This window comes from Marmota marmota, unplaced genomic scaffold, assembly GCF_001458135.2.
Source record: "Marmota marmota marmota unplaced genomic scaffold, marMar, whole genome shotgun sequence".
Classification (NCBI taxonomy): Eukaryota; Metazoa; Chordata; class Mammalia; order Rodentia; family Sciuridae; genus Marmota; species Marmota marmota.
This window is the reverse complement of record NW_026000221.1, coordinates 9,797,065-9,815,260: the sequence shown is the minus strand read 5'-3', so window position 1 is coordinate 9,815,260 and position 18,196 is coordinate 9,797,065.

Below are 18,196 nucleotides of genomic sequence, written 5' to 3'. Positions count from 1 at the left end.
ACTGTGCATTTTAAGGTGCTTTTTAAATGTTTTGATACCTGGGTCTGACCCTAAAGCATCTATCAGAATCTCTGAAAACAGGGTCCCAGGCATTAATATTACTCTTTTTTTTTTAAAGAGAGAGAGAGAGAGAGAGAGAGAGAGAGAGAGAGAGAGAGAGAATTTTTTAATATTTATTTTTTAGTTTTCAGTGGACACAACATCTTTATTTTATTTTTATGTGGTGCTGAGGATCGAACCCAGCGCCCCGCGCATGGCAAGCGAGCGTGCTACTGCTTGAGCTACATCCCCAGACCTAATATTACACTTTTCTGGTGATTCTAACATATAGTATTAAGATTCACTGTTCTAGGTTATTGGATCTACCATAAATAAAGTCAAATATCTATTTATAAAACAGGGATTGACTTACTGTGATATCATTTGGAAATAGCTCATCATTAATTAAGGTCAATGCACAAAGTAAATATATAGGAAGAACAAGCAGGATTATTTCTCAGTTTCCCATTTTTCCTGTGACATTTAAATTTGGAAAGAAATCTCCATGGTGACTTTCCTTTCCTGAACATGGAGACAAAGTAGAATGTTCTGATATATGAAATAAATACTATTGGAATTTGTAATACATTTGTGAGTAGGGCCAAGGAAAGATATTTCATAGGAAGTATAATTCTCCCAAAAGATATTTTAAAAAGATCCCAAAATATCAACCCATAATAATTTGCTAGTCTTTTATAGGAAGGGTCCTGAGGAGGGTGACAACTCCCTTCAAGTCATTAAGACTTTGGCATGTGTCTTGGCCCCAAATAGTCAAAAGTGGTTGTAATATAAAAGAGCGTATTCATTCAAAGGCACAAAATTTTATGAGGACAGACATGATTTTAATACTAATAGCCAGAAATTGGTATATGTGATATATAATTAAAAGACAATATAGAATTTCTTAATAATGAACTGGAATATCAATAGGGAACCAGTATTTGAAATGAAGATGACAGTATATGATTTTATGATATTTAAAACAGTTCATTGGTTTGTGATGTGTATGGATATTAGAATTGTGAAGTTCTTTTATTTTTTGCATCTTAGAAAATTTTATTTCTCTCTCTTTTTTTCTTTTTTAAATATTCTTTTAAAAGTAAGGAAGTTATCTTTCTTCTTCGTCTGTATCAATGGACATCCCCGTCCTCCCCTAGGCCAAATAATGGGGCTTGCTACTAGATGTGGGTAATGAGGGGTAGGGATTTTGTGGTTTGAAGCAGGCTCCCACTGGAATTTCTTTGAACTACAGAAACCATGCTACTTGCTGTGTCTTTCTTGTTTTTACCAGTTTAGTGCAAACATTGCCTTTCAATGCAACTACATGTTCAAAGCAAAACATAAAATTGTGTTAGTTTAAAGGACTCATTAATTTCCTTTGTACTCCAAATCCTCTGCATTAACAAATGCAATATGCTGATTCTATATTCAAGCTTATTCCATTTTGGTTGCTATTAACTTCAAAGGAAACCTGAAAAAAGAGTGTAAGAGAATTAAATTCTTGTGTTGAAAAATTAATACATTACTGACAACTGACCCACTTTTTAGTTTCTCTGTTTTATGAAATTTTAAACTTTTTCTATTTGTAAGACAGATCTATGGTTAAACTTGTTCCGGGGTATTGCGCCTTTAAAGATTAAGATGCCTACCCTATCAAGCCAGTATAGTTCTGTGGATTCTTATGGTAGAATGGTTTTTACATCCTTTTAAAAGTTTCATTGCCATACTGGCTTGTGTGTTTGTGTTTAGGTATTAGCATAAAGATATATGGTATCTAAAATAATGTCCTACAGACAAAAATTGCTACAACTGAGGAACAGGATTTTAATTTATATTGTTGCTGCTAACAATTATCAATTACTTCAAATAATTTGTTACCACTTCATTTTATCATGAATTGTTAATGTGTTCCTATTTAAGCTTGAGTCTTTGTTACTTACATATTTATAATAGGTAAGTGTGAGTTATGTGTATGCACATACACAGACAAGTACACACATATCTTTATACATATATATATATATATACACACACACACACACAAAGTCATATATATGCATATGAGAATAAAAATTATCTTGTAGTGATAAAAACAATCAGGTTAACATTTTAAAAAATGAATGCATATATTTAATTCCAAATTAGTACAACCTGAATGAGTAAATAGGCTAACATTTTTTCCTTTTCTATGATCATTAAAATAATTTTTTTCACCATTACAAATGTTAAGCAAGAAAAAAGGAAATGAAGTTGCTAGGTGACATCAATAATCCTTTAATTTGATTCTAAGCAGGAAATTTCAATCCTAAAATGCTATGATAGTTTTTGAAGACTACCTATATTGCCTATAAAATACAAACCAACTTCTCAGGATGTCTTTCTTTGTCATGATTAAAAAATACATATCTTTTCTACAATTTAAGAAAATCTGTTTGCCCTTTGCATTTCCTTATTTGATTTGTGTAAACAAAATGCATGTAAGTAAACACTCAAATTATGTTGTTTTTCTCTATTATTTCTCATGTTGAAACTCATTGACTGTGCTTTCAAAATTATTTCACTTGAAAATTGCTATATCCCTCCTAACTCCAGATTTCTGGACAATTGTTTTTGGAGGCATGATAATAAGACATGGTGATTAGATTATACTTTCACATTATATATTACTGGCATTTTGTTTTTTGCAGGTCTTCCCCAAGTAAGTCTATGAAGTTTGTAATAGATGGCTATTTCTGTTGCATTCTTATGACTTTGCTGCCTTAGCCTTAAAAACACTTGTAGCTAAATAAAGCTGAAATACATTAGAGTTCCAGAAATTCTTAACAGAGAACATTCAAGAATGGTAAATAGTAGTGACTCAACTCCAGTCATACAGAGACTGGGCAAGATACTGAATAAGTATCCAGAATCATGCAGCCTGATTGTGCATTCATGCCAAAGCCACCATTTAGCACCAAGAGATAGTAGATTCCAAGAGAAGGTTTGAGTTGCTAGATTTTCCACTGTTCAAGTAGAAGCTGTTGCTTTGGAATTTTGTGTAAAATCTCCCAACATTGATCATTTTAGTAAACTTTTCATCACTGTGACCAAAGTGTCTGACAAGAACAACTTAAGAGATGGAAAAGTTTATTTTGGCTATGGTTTCAGGAGTGCAGTCCATAGTTGGCTAACTTTATAGCTCTGGGCCAAGACGAGGCAGAACATCATGGCAGAATGTGTAGCTGAGGAAAGTAGCTCAGGACATGACAGCCAGGAAGCAGAGAAAGGAAGAGGTTTGCTTGCCAGGGACAAAATTTAAACCCCAAAGACATGCCCCCAGCGATGTACTTCCTCCAGCCACACACTACCTGCCTCTAGTTACCACCCAATTAATCCATATTAGTTAATCCATAGACACTTAGATTAAAGCTCTCATAATCTAATCATTTCAACTCTGAACATTTTTGAATTGTCTTATACATGAGCTTTTGGAGGACACCTTATATCTAAACTATAACATTGATGTTTGAGCTTAATTTTTTTTATTTAGGAAAAAAATCTGTGGATAGGGTTTGAGTTAGAATATTTAAGGATTTCCTCTAGAAACCAAATGTATAGACATTGATGAATATTTTCACATATATAAATGAGAATACATAAAATAGCTATTGTTTTTATATATAAGATTTATTTTAGTTCTCCTGCCAGTAAGAATCTTGAAGCAGCATGCATAGTTGGTACTGTCATCAAAGGTGGTATATGCTCACCTTTTTAGCAGCTATAAAACTTGGCTATGTGATTCTAGTCAAGTTCTTTAAATTCTCTGAGTTCCCACCCATTCTTTGTGCACAGGAGGGTAAGGATGATACCATAGAGTATGTTATCATGGTTTGACATCATGAGATGTCCTCCCAAAGCTCCCTTGTCAATGTAGGGAGTAAAATTATTAGATTATGAGAAAGGCATAACTTAATTATTGGATCAATTTGATAGAGTAAAAATTTTAATGAACAAACTGGATTGTAACTCTAGTGAAGTAGGTGTGGCTAGAGGAAGTAGGTCACTGGAGGCTTGCCTTAGAATTTACACTTTGTTTCTGGTGCCTCCCTTGGTCTCTCTGATTTCTGGTTATCATAAGGAAAACAGCTTTCCTCACCACACCCTTCCACCATGATGTCCTGCCTCACCTTAGGCCCAGAGCAATGAAGTTGTCTAACCCTGAACTGAACCTCCAAAACCATGAGCCAAAATAAATGTTTCTTCCTCCTCTAAGCTGTCCTTTCTTTTCTTCCTTTTTTTTTTCTTTTGTACTAGGGATTTAATTCAGAGGCACTTGACCACTAAGTGTGCTTAGCACCTCGCCTTTGCTGAGGCTGGCTTTGAACTCATGATCCTCCTGCCTCAGCCTCAGGAGCTCCTGGGATTACAGGTCTGCACCACCACACTCATCTCTAAGTTGTTCTTGTTGGGTATTCTGATCACAGCAATGCTAAGCAGGCTATAACACATATTTTACTGGCATCACGTAGTGTCTTGAATTTAAATGATCATTAAAATTTTTATTTTTATCATTTTACTTAAATAAATCTAAAGAATATTTTGCTTCCTTGATGCTATGAGCTTCTGATCACCTTGTGTTTTGTTTTATACCCTCATTAAAATAATCAGTCACCTTTGTGAGAATTGAAGTTTAAGTTTATATCACTTTTTTTTCTACTGCAATAATATATTGCTGATTAGAATCTTGCATTACAAATTTTTAAAAAGCTAAAGAATCCACAGGTTTCTTGATTGGCATATGATCACACAAGTCATGATTTGCAGAATTTCAATATATTTTCTTTTGGACTGTAAGGACAATAACACTTATTTCTAAGAGGTATTAATTTTAGCAACACAAATTCCAGTTATGCTCAAATTTTCATTGTGTTACATTATATATAGATATTGGCTTTTTAATTTTTATATTCCCCCAGTCTTGCTTCAGCAAGATGTACACTGATTTAGGACCCCTGGACCCCAGAAGGGATTTCTAGGAACTTTATCTAAATAGTTTCCCAGCTGTATTTTAGAACTGACAAGTGTTAGGAAATATGAATTCAAGAGTATTTAAAGGGGCCACCAGCACCGGATTCTCATATTTTCAACAATTTCTTTTGTTTTTTTCTTTGCCTCTTAGTAATGCTTGTCTGTTCTTAATAGTTGAAAACAGCGGGATTTCATGTGAGAGCAGATTTCTTCCAAGAGTTTTCAACACAGTGGTAATTCAGTGAGTAAGTAAGAGTACTAATGTCACCAAAGTGCCTCTGCTCAGATATTTTGAAGTATTAAAAAAAATACTAGAAAGTGCATTATTTTCATTTCCCTGTAAAAAGGATTCTTATATCCCCTCACCCGTAGTCATTTTTCCTTTCCCTGAATCTTCATCTCATAATTTTGATCATTTTTATTCCTTTTATTCTGCCATTTCCTGATTTCTTGCTACCTAAATAATTCATGAAAAAAATGAAACAAAGACTTGTTCTCAATTTTAAATCAATCCCAGGGGACTCTAAAACTCTCGATAGGGAATTCGGCTCAGGGGATACTTTTATGTTATATTGGAATGCCTAGGGCTTGCCTGAATGTGGCAGGTAGAACTAGCATCAGGTCGAGTGAATAATGAAGGTCAACAGAATGTAGATTTCCTAGATTCTAAAAAAGAAAAAGAAAAAGCCTGGTGTTTCTCTCACATCTCTTAGCCAGGCAGCAAAGGGAGGTGATAGCTAGCCACTTTCTTTCTTCACCCAAAAAGCAGAGTAGATGTGTATAATTTCAGAACCCTGATTCACCAACATTTACTAGCAGGCAGCATGCTTATTACTGAAGGGTCAGATATTTGACTCTCTGTTTTCCTTCTCTTCCATCAGAAAAACTTCTGGGGTAAGGATAATGTTGGAGTTATAGATAACTTCTAGCTTAATATTCCAAGTGAAAGACAATTATGCCCTAAATTAAAGAATCAGTGAAACAGAATGGGTGGGAAAGGAGCAGAAATATTTAGGAGGTAATCTATGTTTAAATATGTTGAGGATAATGAGTCAAATATGTTGAGGATAATGAGTCAAAGCTGATTATATAGGATGCTCCAGCTCTCTGGTTTCAGACACAGGGCTGCTGGTTATGATAATCCTGAAAGAGTGAACATAGGGTTTGGAGGAAAAGAATCAGGTAAATTATATTATGTTGAGATTGAGATATGTGTGAGACTCCATTCAGATAGATACACCCAAGAGTCAGCATAATGCATTTAAACCTTAGAAAAGGCTGGTTAGACACATAGGGTAGAATACCAGAAGTCCTCAGAAAATTGAAGCCATGTCCAGTGTGAGTCTGGAGAGTGTTACATTCTAAGGAATATTGAACTTTAAGTGCTGAAAAGTGGCAAGGGGATCTATAAAACAACTGAACAATAGCCAGTGAGATTCAAAGAGTGTCACCATGGAATACCATTCTAGAGGCCAAGGAAAGTGCTTGACATTGAAGAATACTATGAAGTAGAAAAAAGACGAATAGAACAGTCAATGGATTGAGCAATGAATGAATGTAATTAGAGATTTAAACAAGAGAAATTTTTAGAAGAGAAATGAAGGTAGAAGTGTAATTTCAGGGATTTGAAAGAGAGAGGAGAGAATATTCATATATATGTTGTTTTGTGTTATATTTTTAGATGGGAGAAGCTTGCACATGTTTGTAGGTTGTGGTGATGGAATACAAGGAACATACCTGAGAGAAAACATGAAGTCATAGGAGAGTGAAGAAATAATCAAGTCTTGTGCGTCTTGGCAGGTGTGGGCAGAAATGAAGAAATTGATTTTGAAGTGCAGAAGGCCCTGAGGAGAGAGTTTAGGAGAGTGAAGACATGGTGTACTTTGTTGGTGCAGGACATTTAAGGAAGTCGGGGGCTCAATTACCTTTACATAAATTTGTTTTTTTTTTCTTTATAAATAGAAGGCAATGTTTCCTGATTGGTTGAGCTTGAGGATTAATGAAGAGTGGAATAGCCATGGTGAGAAACAGGGGTGTCTGCTGAATGAGATCATAGGCATGGTAAGTGATAATAGGAACAGAGTGTTTCTCTTTTAAGGATATAATTCAGGGAGGTGATAAAGAGAACAAAATAAAGGTTAGGAGCCCTTTGGTGTTAAATACTGATGAGTGAAACTCTCATCTGTCATATTCAGATCATGCACTTCAAAGGTCGGAGTTCCTAGTCACCCAGTTTATGGAATCCTGAATCTCTCATATGACACATAGATCAATGCCAGCAGTACATTTGGGATGATGATTTTCTGTTGAGTTCAAACATGTTTCAGCCTGGGTACAATTTGAAAAGTTCATAAGTAATAAAAGGCCTTCAACAAGGGAGGAAATGGGAAAAGCATTTATATCAACAAATTGGTAGCATTGCCCTCTAACATATCCATTAACTAATTAGATACAATTTCAATGCAAGAAATTTGTCTTAGTGTCTTTGCTCACTTGGAACTGATGAAAAGTGTTTTTATTCTGTTTGCTTCTGACTTCGGCAAGTCACCTTTGTTCTGGGTGCTCAGCCACATCTTTCCAGCTCAGTCATCTGTGGCTCAATTTAATGAGACCTACATCTTGCTGTGAAGTAGGCTGTGGAAATTATTGTAATGATTATTAAATCATTTTCCCAAGTCTTTTTAATCTTTGAAATGTTTAATTTCCCAAATCCCAAGTCATCTAATAAAATGAAAAGACTGCAAAAGCAGCACAGCTCCCCTACCTTTGCCTAAAGTGCACATTCCCCCCACCCCCACCATCTCCTTGATATTTACCGACAGCCATTATGGAAATTAAAAAGCAGCAGTATCCCACATTTTGAGGTCCTTGTTATTTGTCTGGAGCTCAGAGTTGGAAAGTTGGGAAGGAGAACCAACCCAAAACACAAAGTTGGTTGAAGTGAAATAGTCTTATGGTGAAATGAAATATAAGGAAAACACTTCCAACGTTGGCACTTCCATTTTATTTTTTGGAAATGCATGTGTCAGGAACAGAGTTTCTTTTTGCTAAGCTCTGAAAACATTGTTGAGTACATGATTGAAAGATTGTGAATTGCTGAGAAGACAATTTGGAAACTTACTTACGGCCCGTTAATCACAGTCAAAGTGCTCATTTGCAAATTGTTCCAGACAGTCTCAGGTTATACATGATCTCTGATTAATAGTGCATTTCTTTCCTTCTATCTTGGAATATAAGATTCATATTTCAATAGAAGATGAATTCTATGTTCATTATAGATATACAAAAGTGACCATTATATTTGTTGTAGGATCGCCAGTGACAAAATAAACCCAACTTGTGAATTTAAATAACCCATCAATTTAATTTTCCTCTAAGGGAAAGTTGATGCAAACCCTTGCTCTCTTAGACATGTTAAGAATGCCTATATCTATGCAATCTCTCAAAATATAGAAAAATGTGAATGTCACTAAAATTGTGCTATTTGTAACTCACTGCTATATTTGTATTTTGTTTAAATGTAATACTTGGAAACATCAAAAGCAGATCTTGAAAATGGTACATATTTCTTTCCATAAGTAATGCTAAATGAGGAATGATTCATTTCTACTTGTAAAGTTCAGAAAAATAAATATTTGATGATATTACAGTCACCTTTGAAAAATCAGCTCAATTTCTTTTGAGAAATTCATTAGATTCTTTTATCATTTTTACTTAGAGAATATTGAGGTTGCTTCTGAAGTAATCAATGTGTACTACCAAAGGCAAGGGGAATATTTCATATCAATATGAAACCAAAGTGCAATTAAGGTATAGGACTGTGTACATAATTTAATAATTGTTTCTTTGCTTTTAAGAAATTTAGTCATTATCATGCCAATTCCAAGGGATTAGGAAAGTATAATAAAAATGATTTTATTGTAAGAAGTTTGCTCATTATTCCTCTCTTTTGTTGAACAAAATGGAACTGATAGATTATGAGCAAAAGCAGATTTATTCTTTTCTGCCAGTCTGTAAAAAACCTAAGCCTAACCAAATAAACTTTCTAGGCCAGATAATTTTTTCCTTGCCACAGGGTGAAAAAAAATTATGGTTCTTCTTAGGTAAAAGTCCTCCAGTTCCCTTCAGATTTAAAAACAGTCTCATTAAGATATCTCTGCAGTGAAAGAATCAGACAATTCCAGGCTTGGGTGGACTTCAGGTCAGGAACCTGGGAAGAGAGAGGGACAGTGCCATTTTGTCTATTTCTTTCTTGCTGTTACTTTCTCTAGCTTCTCTGTAGGGAGAATGAGTTAGAGGCAAGAGGTGCAGGCTTAAGTGGCAGTCACAATTATAATCTGTCATTGGTTTTCTTTTAACCTGGAAGGTATACTCTTACTGACTCTAATGGGAGACTTCTGGATTTATCATACTATCCCTGCTATGGAACTCTGACAGTAGCTTCCTGGAGCAGTGATAAATCTGGTGTGGTCTTCTATAGTGGTCTTCTATGGTCTTCTATTGGGTCTTCATGCCCAATCCAATGACTTCGAAACTGGATTTTCTTTTGGGGGCTGCTATACATCATTGGGTAGTCCTCTTGGATAGAGTCCTCTTTAAATCAATTTAAGCCATCATGCTGTCTTGGCAAAGGCCAAAACTCAAGATATCCTTGTTTGACCATAGATAAAGATGAAATGACCTACCCTACCATCTCAAACCAAAACTTCATGGTAAGCACCTTGTCTCCAGGTATTAGGAAATACCCCACCCTGCCCACCAGTGTTGGGGGCAGTAGGGAAATACCACAGCATACTGAGAACTCTTAATAAGAAGTTATTTTTTTTTCAGCCTCTTTATTTCTAAACATTTTCTTGCCTTATGATATGGAAAACAAGATAAATGCCATAGAACTTCCTCATATTTCTTCCCAAAGAAATATATACTTTCTCTACCCTGTGAAATATCTCCAACTTATATATTATGGTAGTAGAAAAACACACATGCTATTAAAACTTATTTTATAATTTCCTAGCCTGTCCTATATAGGTGGTCTAGCACCTCACCATAGAACAGGGATTGGTGTGCTGCCCAAATGTAGCTTGCTGCTTATTTTGGAATGACTCATGTTTTAAAAATGATTGTCATATTGTTATTTAATGATTGGAAAAATCAAAAGAAAAATAATATTTTGCAACATGTGAAATGATATGAGATTCCTATTTCATGGTCTATAAATAGCCATTTGAACACAGCTATGCCTATCATTCGCTTACTGTCAATGGTTTCTTTCCCCATGCAATAACAAATTTGAATCATTGAAACCTGGTGAGCTGCGAACTCTAAAATGTTTACTATCTGTTCCTTTAAAAAATGTTTGCTGAGGGGCTGGGGTTGTGGCTTAGTGATAGAGCCCATGCCTAGTATATGTGGGGCACTGGGCTTGATCCTCAGCACCCCATAATAAATAAATAAATAAACAAAATAAAGGTATTGTATCCAAGTACAACACACACACACACACACACACACACACACATATATATTGACCCATGCAGTTGGCATCTATTGTATTGTTCTTGGCCTGTTACTGGGGCCTCAGTTAAATTGAGAAAGTAAAAGTCTGATTTTTAACATACTGTTATTCTATACATAGAAACTCAATGTGAGAGATTAATGCTCTCTTAATTTTATGATTCTTGAATAAGTGTGGGGCTTTTGATATGACTCATCAGCTTACCATTGTATAACTAAATCGAAATTTTTAAAAACACAAAAATTATGCTTTCTCATCTAAACACTGTGCTATCTCATCTGAGACATTTGGGTTGGAAACAAAGTATGTTAGACCTGCAGAAGCATTCACAGTTAAATTCTGTATCAGTCCAATGATTCAGAAAAAAAGAAATATAAATGTTGCTACAATTCCCAGAGCATATCTTTCATTTTGTATTCTTCATGCATTTGCTCAGAACATTTCCTTGGACTAAATTACACTGGTCACTCTTGTTTATGCTGGTTAAATCCTACCTGTGATTTAAGACTCAACTCAAATTTCACTTATGCTGTGGTATTACTTTTACATTCTCCTTTTCTCCCATAATACCTATTACTGCCCTAAATGTATGAAAGTCATGTTTCAATTTACCATATAGTTATTTGTGTTTGTATTTCTATATTTTACATTTGAAGGCAGCAATGATATCTTGAGTGTTTTATATTCACTCTAATGCTGGCACTTAGTAGGTTTCATGAAAATTAGTTATTAGAAAAATGTAGAATTCTAAGCTTTATATACATTTAATAAATTTAAGCTTAAGTCATAAAAGTGACTGCTCATGTGTCTTTTTCTATGTAAAATCTTGATTCCTTGTCTTCATTTATTTCCAGAAAAAGCAACTTTGCATTGTGCAAGGAGGTTTTAAATTATATACTTTATACTGCACCAATTTGCAGCCCCAAGAGTGAGGTATGAATGAACCTTTATTCCCACATCCAAGTCAACATTTATTGTTACTTGTATTCTTAATAATTGCCATTCTGACTGGAGTGAGATGGAATCTCATGTAGTTTTAATTTGCATTTCTCTAGTTGCTAGAGATATCAAACAGTTTTTTTCATATATTTTTGACCATTTGTATTCCTTCTTCTGTGATGTGTCTATTTAGTTTCTTTGCCCATTTATTGATTGGGTTATTTGTTTATTTCGTGTTAAGTTTTTGAATTCTTTGTATATCCTGGAGATTAATGCTATATCTGAGGTGCAGGTGGTAAAGATTTTCTCCCATTGTGTAGGCTCTCTGTTCATGAAGCAGTATGGGTATTCCATGAAAAACTTGCAATGGAACCACTATTTGACCCAGTTATTCCACTACTCTGCTTATACCTAAAGGACTTAAAATCAGTACACTACAGTGAGGCAGCCACATCAATGTTTATGGCACAATACCAAGCTATGGAACCAACCAAGGTACCCTTCAATAGATAATGGATACAGAAAATGTGGTACATATACACAATTGAATATTTCTCAGCTATAAAGAAGAATGGAATTATGGCATTTGCTGGTAAATGGATGGAACTGGAGGATACCATGCTAAGTGAAATAAGCCAGTTCCATAAAACCAAAGGCCAAATGTTCTTTCCTATATACTGATGCTAACTCATAACAAGGGAGTGTAGGGAAGAGAAGTATAGAAGTCATTGGATTAGACAAAGGGGAATGAATGGAAGGGAGAGAGGATGGGAATAGGAAAGGCGATGGAATGAACTGGACATAACTTTCCTACGCTCATATATGAATACATGACCAGCGTAACTCCACATCATGTTTAACCACAAGAATGGAACCAAAATTGTAATGGGTTGTGCCCAATGGGTGCGTAATAGATCAAAATACACTTTACTCTCATTTTTATCTAAAAACAACAAAAAAAATTATACACTTCATTTGCAATGAAAATTTTAGTCTGCTAAAGAATATTCTCAGTTGTTATCTACTCATTTATTTTTAATTTGGGATCTATAAGGGAAAGTCTTGAATGTTGAAGAGTTTTTGAGATAAGAGAATGCATTTATGTAAAGTGGCCTGAATCAGAAAGTCATTTATACTGATCAACAGAGTGGCTTGCTATGACATGACATGATATGTATAAGCAATAATATGACTATCTACTTTCAGTGGACTTTGAGCTGTTAATGGAAATGGAAAAGTAAACTTTGCTGGAGTACTCTGTGAGACAGGGTATAATTTCCTGTGTGGAGTTCTCTCAAGTTTTAGTTATCTGTAGTTCTGGTTAGGATGGTTTTATGCTCAGAGTCTTGCATAAAAGAACTAAAATTGCTTGTGAGGATGGTAATTGAATACCTTTTAGTAAATGGTTGAAATTCTGAGTTTATTTTATTTGTCATCTCTATTCAAAAAGTATCTCTTAAAATGGCACCACATTATTATATAAAGTTACCAATTTTACAAAATTAAGAGAATCTTTTGAACAAACCATTATGGTATTTTTGGATAGGTATCTAAAAAACATTTCATAGACTAGTTTATTGCTACTTGAATAAGTAAAACGACAACATAAGAGAGCATTGTGGAAGTTAAAAATGTTTTTGCCAAAATCTATTCATTTGTATTCATTCATATCAAATTACCTACACTTCCATACTATAGTCATTTTACAAACTGAAAGAGCAAAAAAGATAAAAGGTTGGAAGCTTTATTACCATCTTTCATTTGCTTCATGTTGGATATGGGCATTATGCAGGTTTGTTTTAGAGCTTCTACATCTCATACCTCAGGAATAGCCAAATGATTAATACAAATGTTCCTGGGGTATTAACAGTCACTGATTTTGAATTTATTCTTTTAGCACTGTTCTCTAGCCAAGTCATTCAATTTTTCTACCGTAATTTTTCCATCTTTTAAATGTCATCACTGTGGCTATTTTATAAGGGTAGGCAAAAATGCGTCAAATTTTACTCAAAATACAATCACATTTTAAAATGAAAAGTACCAGGTATATAATACATACTTGTATTATGTACTATGTATAATAATCATTGAATTATGTAATGACAACATGGCATATTATAGCACATGCATGTCTATCGTAAAGGGTAAATCAAATTGCTATTTCTACTATTCCTGGAATGACACGTTTGGAGCGAAGTCTGTACTTTACTAGGAATCCAGGACTATTCACATGATTTGGGATCAGAAGTTATGTGTTACTCAAGGGAAGGGGAATTTTGATGACTAACCTTGTAATTTGTCTTTAAAGTCAAATCTTAATAGCCAGTGAAGCCCAATAAAGGGTGCAAGAAAATTAACTTTCTGCATTTTTAAAAAGCTGAAATTACTTGGTAGCTAGAAGCCCATTCCATGTAAAAGTGTAAAATATTGTCTTTCTAATTAAGACTGAACAGGAATCCTTCAAAATATACTCAATGTATTTAGCCTTCAGGTCCATCCTTTTCTTCTCCCTAGTGCTGCACCTCCATTTTAAGTGCTTCAGGAGTGCCTCGCCTCTGAGAAAGAAATGTAAATAGTCACACTACTATGTATTAGTTTGTATGTATAAATAGTTTTTCTGAAACAATAGATGTGTGAGAAGGACTCTGTGGTGGAGAAGGGGACATCCCTATGGAAAAAAAAATGCAATTTCTTTATCAAGATACCAAGATTTAAGGTAGGTGGCAGAATGTCGCTAGATAATAATGCAAACTGTTTTGTGGCTTACTTGGAGGTTCCCCCTCACCCATTCCATTTTGTCCCTTGACCTTTCTCCATTTCGGATGGTACACATGAGCAACACTTGGTTTTAGGGAAACTGATCACTGTATGTCGAATGAACAAAGTTATCAAATGTTTGGCTTTTATGTTCTAAAACTGTGGTGTAGGTGTAAGAAAGACTGAAACTGTGCAATCAAGTACCTTTCCCTTCAGGAGGCATCAAGATCCTCTGAATTCAGGGGGCAGGAGAATTGCAAAGGAATAGAAAAGTAAGACAAAGAACAAGATCTCTGGGTAGAAGATGCCAGAAAGACTGAGAATTCCTTTCTCACAGTTGTCAAGCAGAGTTCTTCCTTCAGGCATGATATTCCAGAAGCACTTAAGATAGGCTGCACAGGGGAGAGGAGAGAATGAGAAAGAGGCATGACACCTAAACACACTCAGTTTACACCAAGGGGTATGAGTTCAGCCTTAATGAGAAAGGCCATATTTCATACTTTTAGATGGAATGGGGCTTCCAGCTAGAAAGTAATTTCAGCTTTTTAAAAATGTAGAAAGTTAATTTTCTTGTACCCTTTATTGGACCTCATTTGCTATTAAGATTTAACTGTCAGAGTCAGCTGGAAGACAGATTGCAAGATTTTGAATAGTACCTTGACTTGGTATTCTGACCTTCTTCCCCTGGCTCATTTAGCTGTCATATTGAATTGAATGTGCAGCTTGCTTCCTGGCCATCACCGTCATGCTACCTCACTCTGCACCATGTTTTTCCCATAGATTTTTCTTTCTTGGTAAGCAAAATTTTTTTACCTTTCTGATATATGATTCTCTTAGGGCACTCTGAGTTTGTCTCGAACCATTCAGATTCAACATTTGTTTCTCTGCTTTGACATACATATTGTAAAATATACTTTTATCTGTAATAATAGCTCAATAGGCTATGATTCTTAATTTGAGTTCCAGAGTAGGCATATTAAAATTCATGGGGCATATGTGGGATGTAATTTAGGGGAAAAATTCTTCACACTTCATTTTCACATTGCATACTATCACTTATAACCTGTAGTATACACCCCAAATCCTTAGGCAGTCATTTCTTGCTATGGGGTAAATGGTGAAGAAGTTCCTGAAGCATTTGCATTTTAATTATAAAGACCCCAACCTGTTTTATAGATTGATAGTCTTTGCAAACTTGTATATAGACCTGATGCTGGTGGTACCTTTGAAATAATCACTTCTATATTCAATCAAATTAATCAATGAGAAGACCCTAATCTAGACCCACTACTGCATTGGCATCTACAACTACTTCTAACTTGACTTTGGCCCTGTAACAATTGCTGCTAAGTTTCGCCTAAGTAGATTGTAAGTCTCAAGTGGACACTTCTCAAAATAGAAATATAATAATACACTGAAGATAAAAAGAAATCGAAGAGCTGCTGTAAAAGACCCTGAGAAGTAGTTTTATTTGTTGAGTGGGCATGACACTAATGGAGCAGATAATAAACTCTTCAGGAGTCAGGCAGGATTGTTTTCTACTCATCAGTATTTCAGAATTGGTGTAATGTCCAGGCATACTCCAGGGTACTCCAAACTCTGCTATTATATTTTCACAAGCAGAAACAAGGTGGAACTCCCCACATAGTTGTGTGTTATGGTTTACACTTAGTAAATAGCCATGATATTAACTGTTTGTTATTTTAATCTAATCAGATTAATATAGAGAGTCATATATGAAGATTTTCTCTAAAAAAAACAAAGTCAGAAACTTAATATGGGTTAATACTCCTCTAAAAATTCTGTTAAATTGCTGACTATCTAACACATGAGGAATATGTGAGGAAGGAAATACCTCATGCCCATGGGATGCTAAAATACTAAATTATATTACCCCCCACCTTAGAGCTGGTAAGTACCGCTTTGTTTAATGCATTGACTCCAGGTGTTGTGAAATGCTCAGTTCATTAGGAGAGCTCAGATTTCCTGCAAAATGGTTCAGGGTTCCACTCTGTATATAAGACACATGCTGAACACCAATAGTCACAACATGTACATTTTAAACAGTACTTCCATTTTATTCCTAAGTAGGTACCACTCAAGCTACTGGGAACTGATGTGTATAAAATCTCAAGGATTGAAAACTAGAGGTAGCACACCAGAATATTTGAACCATATTCCTAGAAAATATATTTTTGGTGTGGAAGTAATAGTTAAGCTGTTTTCTGAATGGTGAACAAGAATTAACAGAGTGGAGAGCTAAGGGACAAAGGTAATATGGATTTAGTCCACAGCTGGAAGATCCAGGGCCTCCCAGCCCAACTTAAGGACTTGAGCAATGGGGGAGATATTTAAGGGATTTAAGCAGGAGAGTGACATGATCAGATTTGAATTTTCAGATTACTAAGAGTGCTGTGTAAAGAATGGATTAGAGCTAGACAAGACTGAATGTGCAGAGATCAAGTAGGAGGCTATTTCAGCAGCCCCATGAGAGATAAAGGTGCCTGAAACAAGGGTGGTGACAGGAGCAAAGGAGATTCTTCCTAACAGATTCAAGAAACATCTAGGACCAGGCAAAATAATGGAAGATCAATTGCATCTTGTGTCTAGTCTTTTTAAAAGTTCTTCCTTCTTCCTACTTGCCACTAAAACAATAATCTAGCGTAGCTACTAATCCTCAACTCTGTTTATCAGTGGGCTATACCTGCATCTAGGTTCCAAACAAATTTCACTATGGTCTCCTCCTATATTTTTGATTCTAAACTTGATCTTAAACCTCCAGATATTGCCAGTGCCTGAGACACTTTTATAATCACCATTTTGCTAATCAAGAAGATTCTCCAATTATCTTAAGTATATCTTCTTACAGACTAAAATTTTTGAATGATCACACATTCTGATTCTTAACACTAAAAAAATGACATTTTAAATAAAAGAACATCTGATAGATATAGCTCAATTAATCTGTTCCTATTCACTGATTGAATAAGCAGATGAGGCTATTCTACTCATTTCTACCAGGAATCAATTTTATGGGCAAGACTAGAGAGTCGTGTTGAGTTATATTGAAAGAAGTATTGGTTACCAGACTGATACTTCATTCTTAATACTTTGTTAGTCTGCCCCTTCCCTTCCCCTCCAACCCTTCTTCCCTATCTAGAGTTCATCTATTCTTCCCATGCTCCTGCTCCCTATCCCACTATGAATCAGCCTCTGTAATATCAAAGAAAATATTCAGCATTTGGTTTTGTGGGAATGGCTAACTTCATTTAATGATGGTGGAATGTGATGATCATTATTATCCAAAGTACAGGTATGAAGACTTGAATTGGTGTGAATATATTATGTATACAACCAGAAATATGAAAAACTGTGCTCTATATGTGTAATAAAAATTGTAATGCATTCTGCTATCATATATAAATATAAATGAATAAATAAATAAACAATAAAAAATTTAAAAAAATCTGTTAGTCTGCTTTTCAAGTAAAACACATGATTAGCCTGAGCTTCAGAAACACTTATTTGGTAGATGATATGGTTTGGAATGGGATATAGATAAAAGTCTACAGTACAAAGAGTGTGTGGACTAGAGAAACCATGAAGTCATTACATAAATTTGTGTTTGAACCTTGCCAGAATCACTAATTTAAGAGATATCTGAGTGTTTATTAGCTATCTCACAATAATGAGATTAGGTGAATTTGGACAGTTTTATAATGTGAAGGTTTGTGTCTCCCTAAAACTTATGTGTTGAAACATAAGCTCCTATGTGAAGGAATTTGAAGGGGCTTTTGGTAGGTAATTAGGTCGTAAGATGGGACCTTCATGAATGGGACTAGTGCCTTAGAAAGGGGTCTCACAGAGTCCCTCTATCCCTTCACCCTACTTGCCTAGAGTGAGATGATGGCTATCAATGAGGAAGTGGGCTCTTACCAG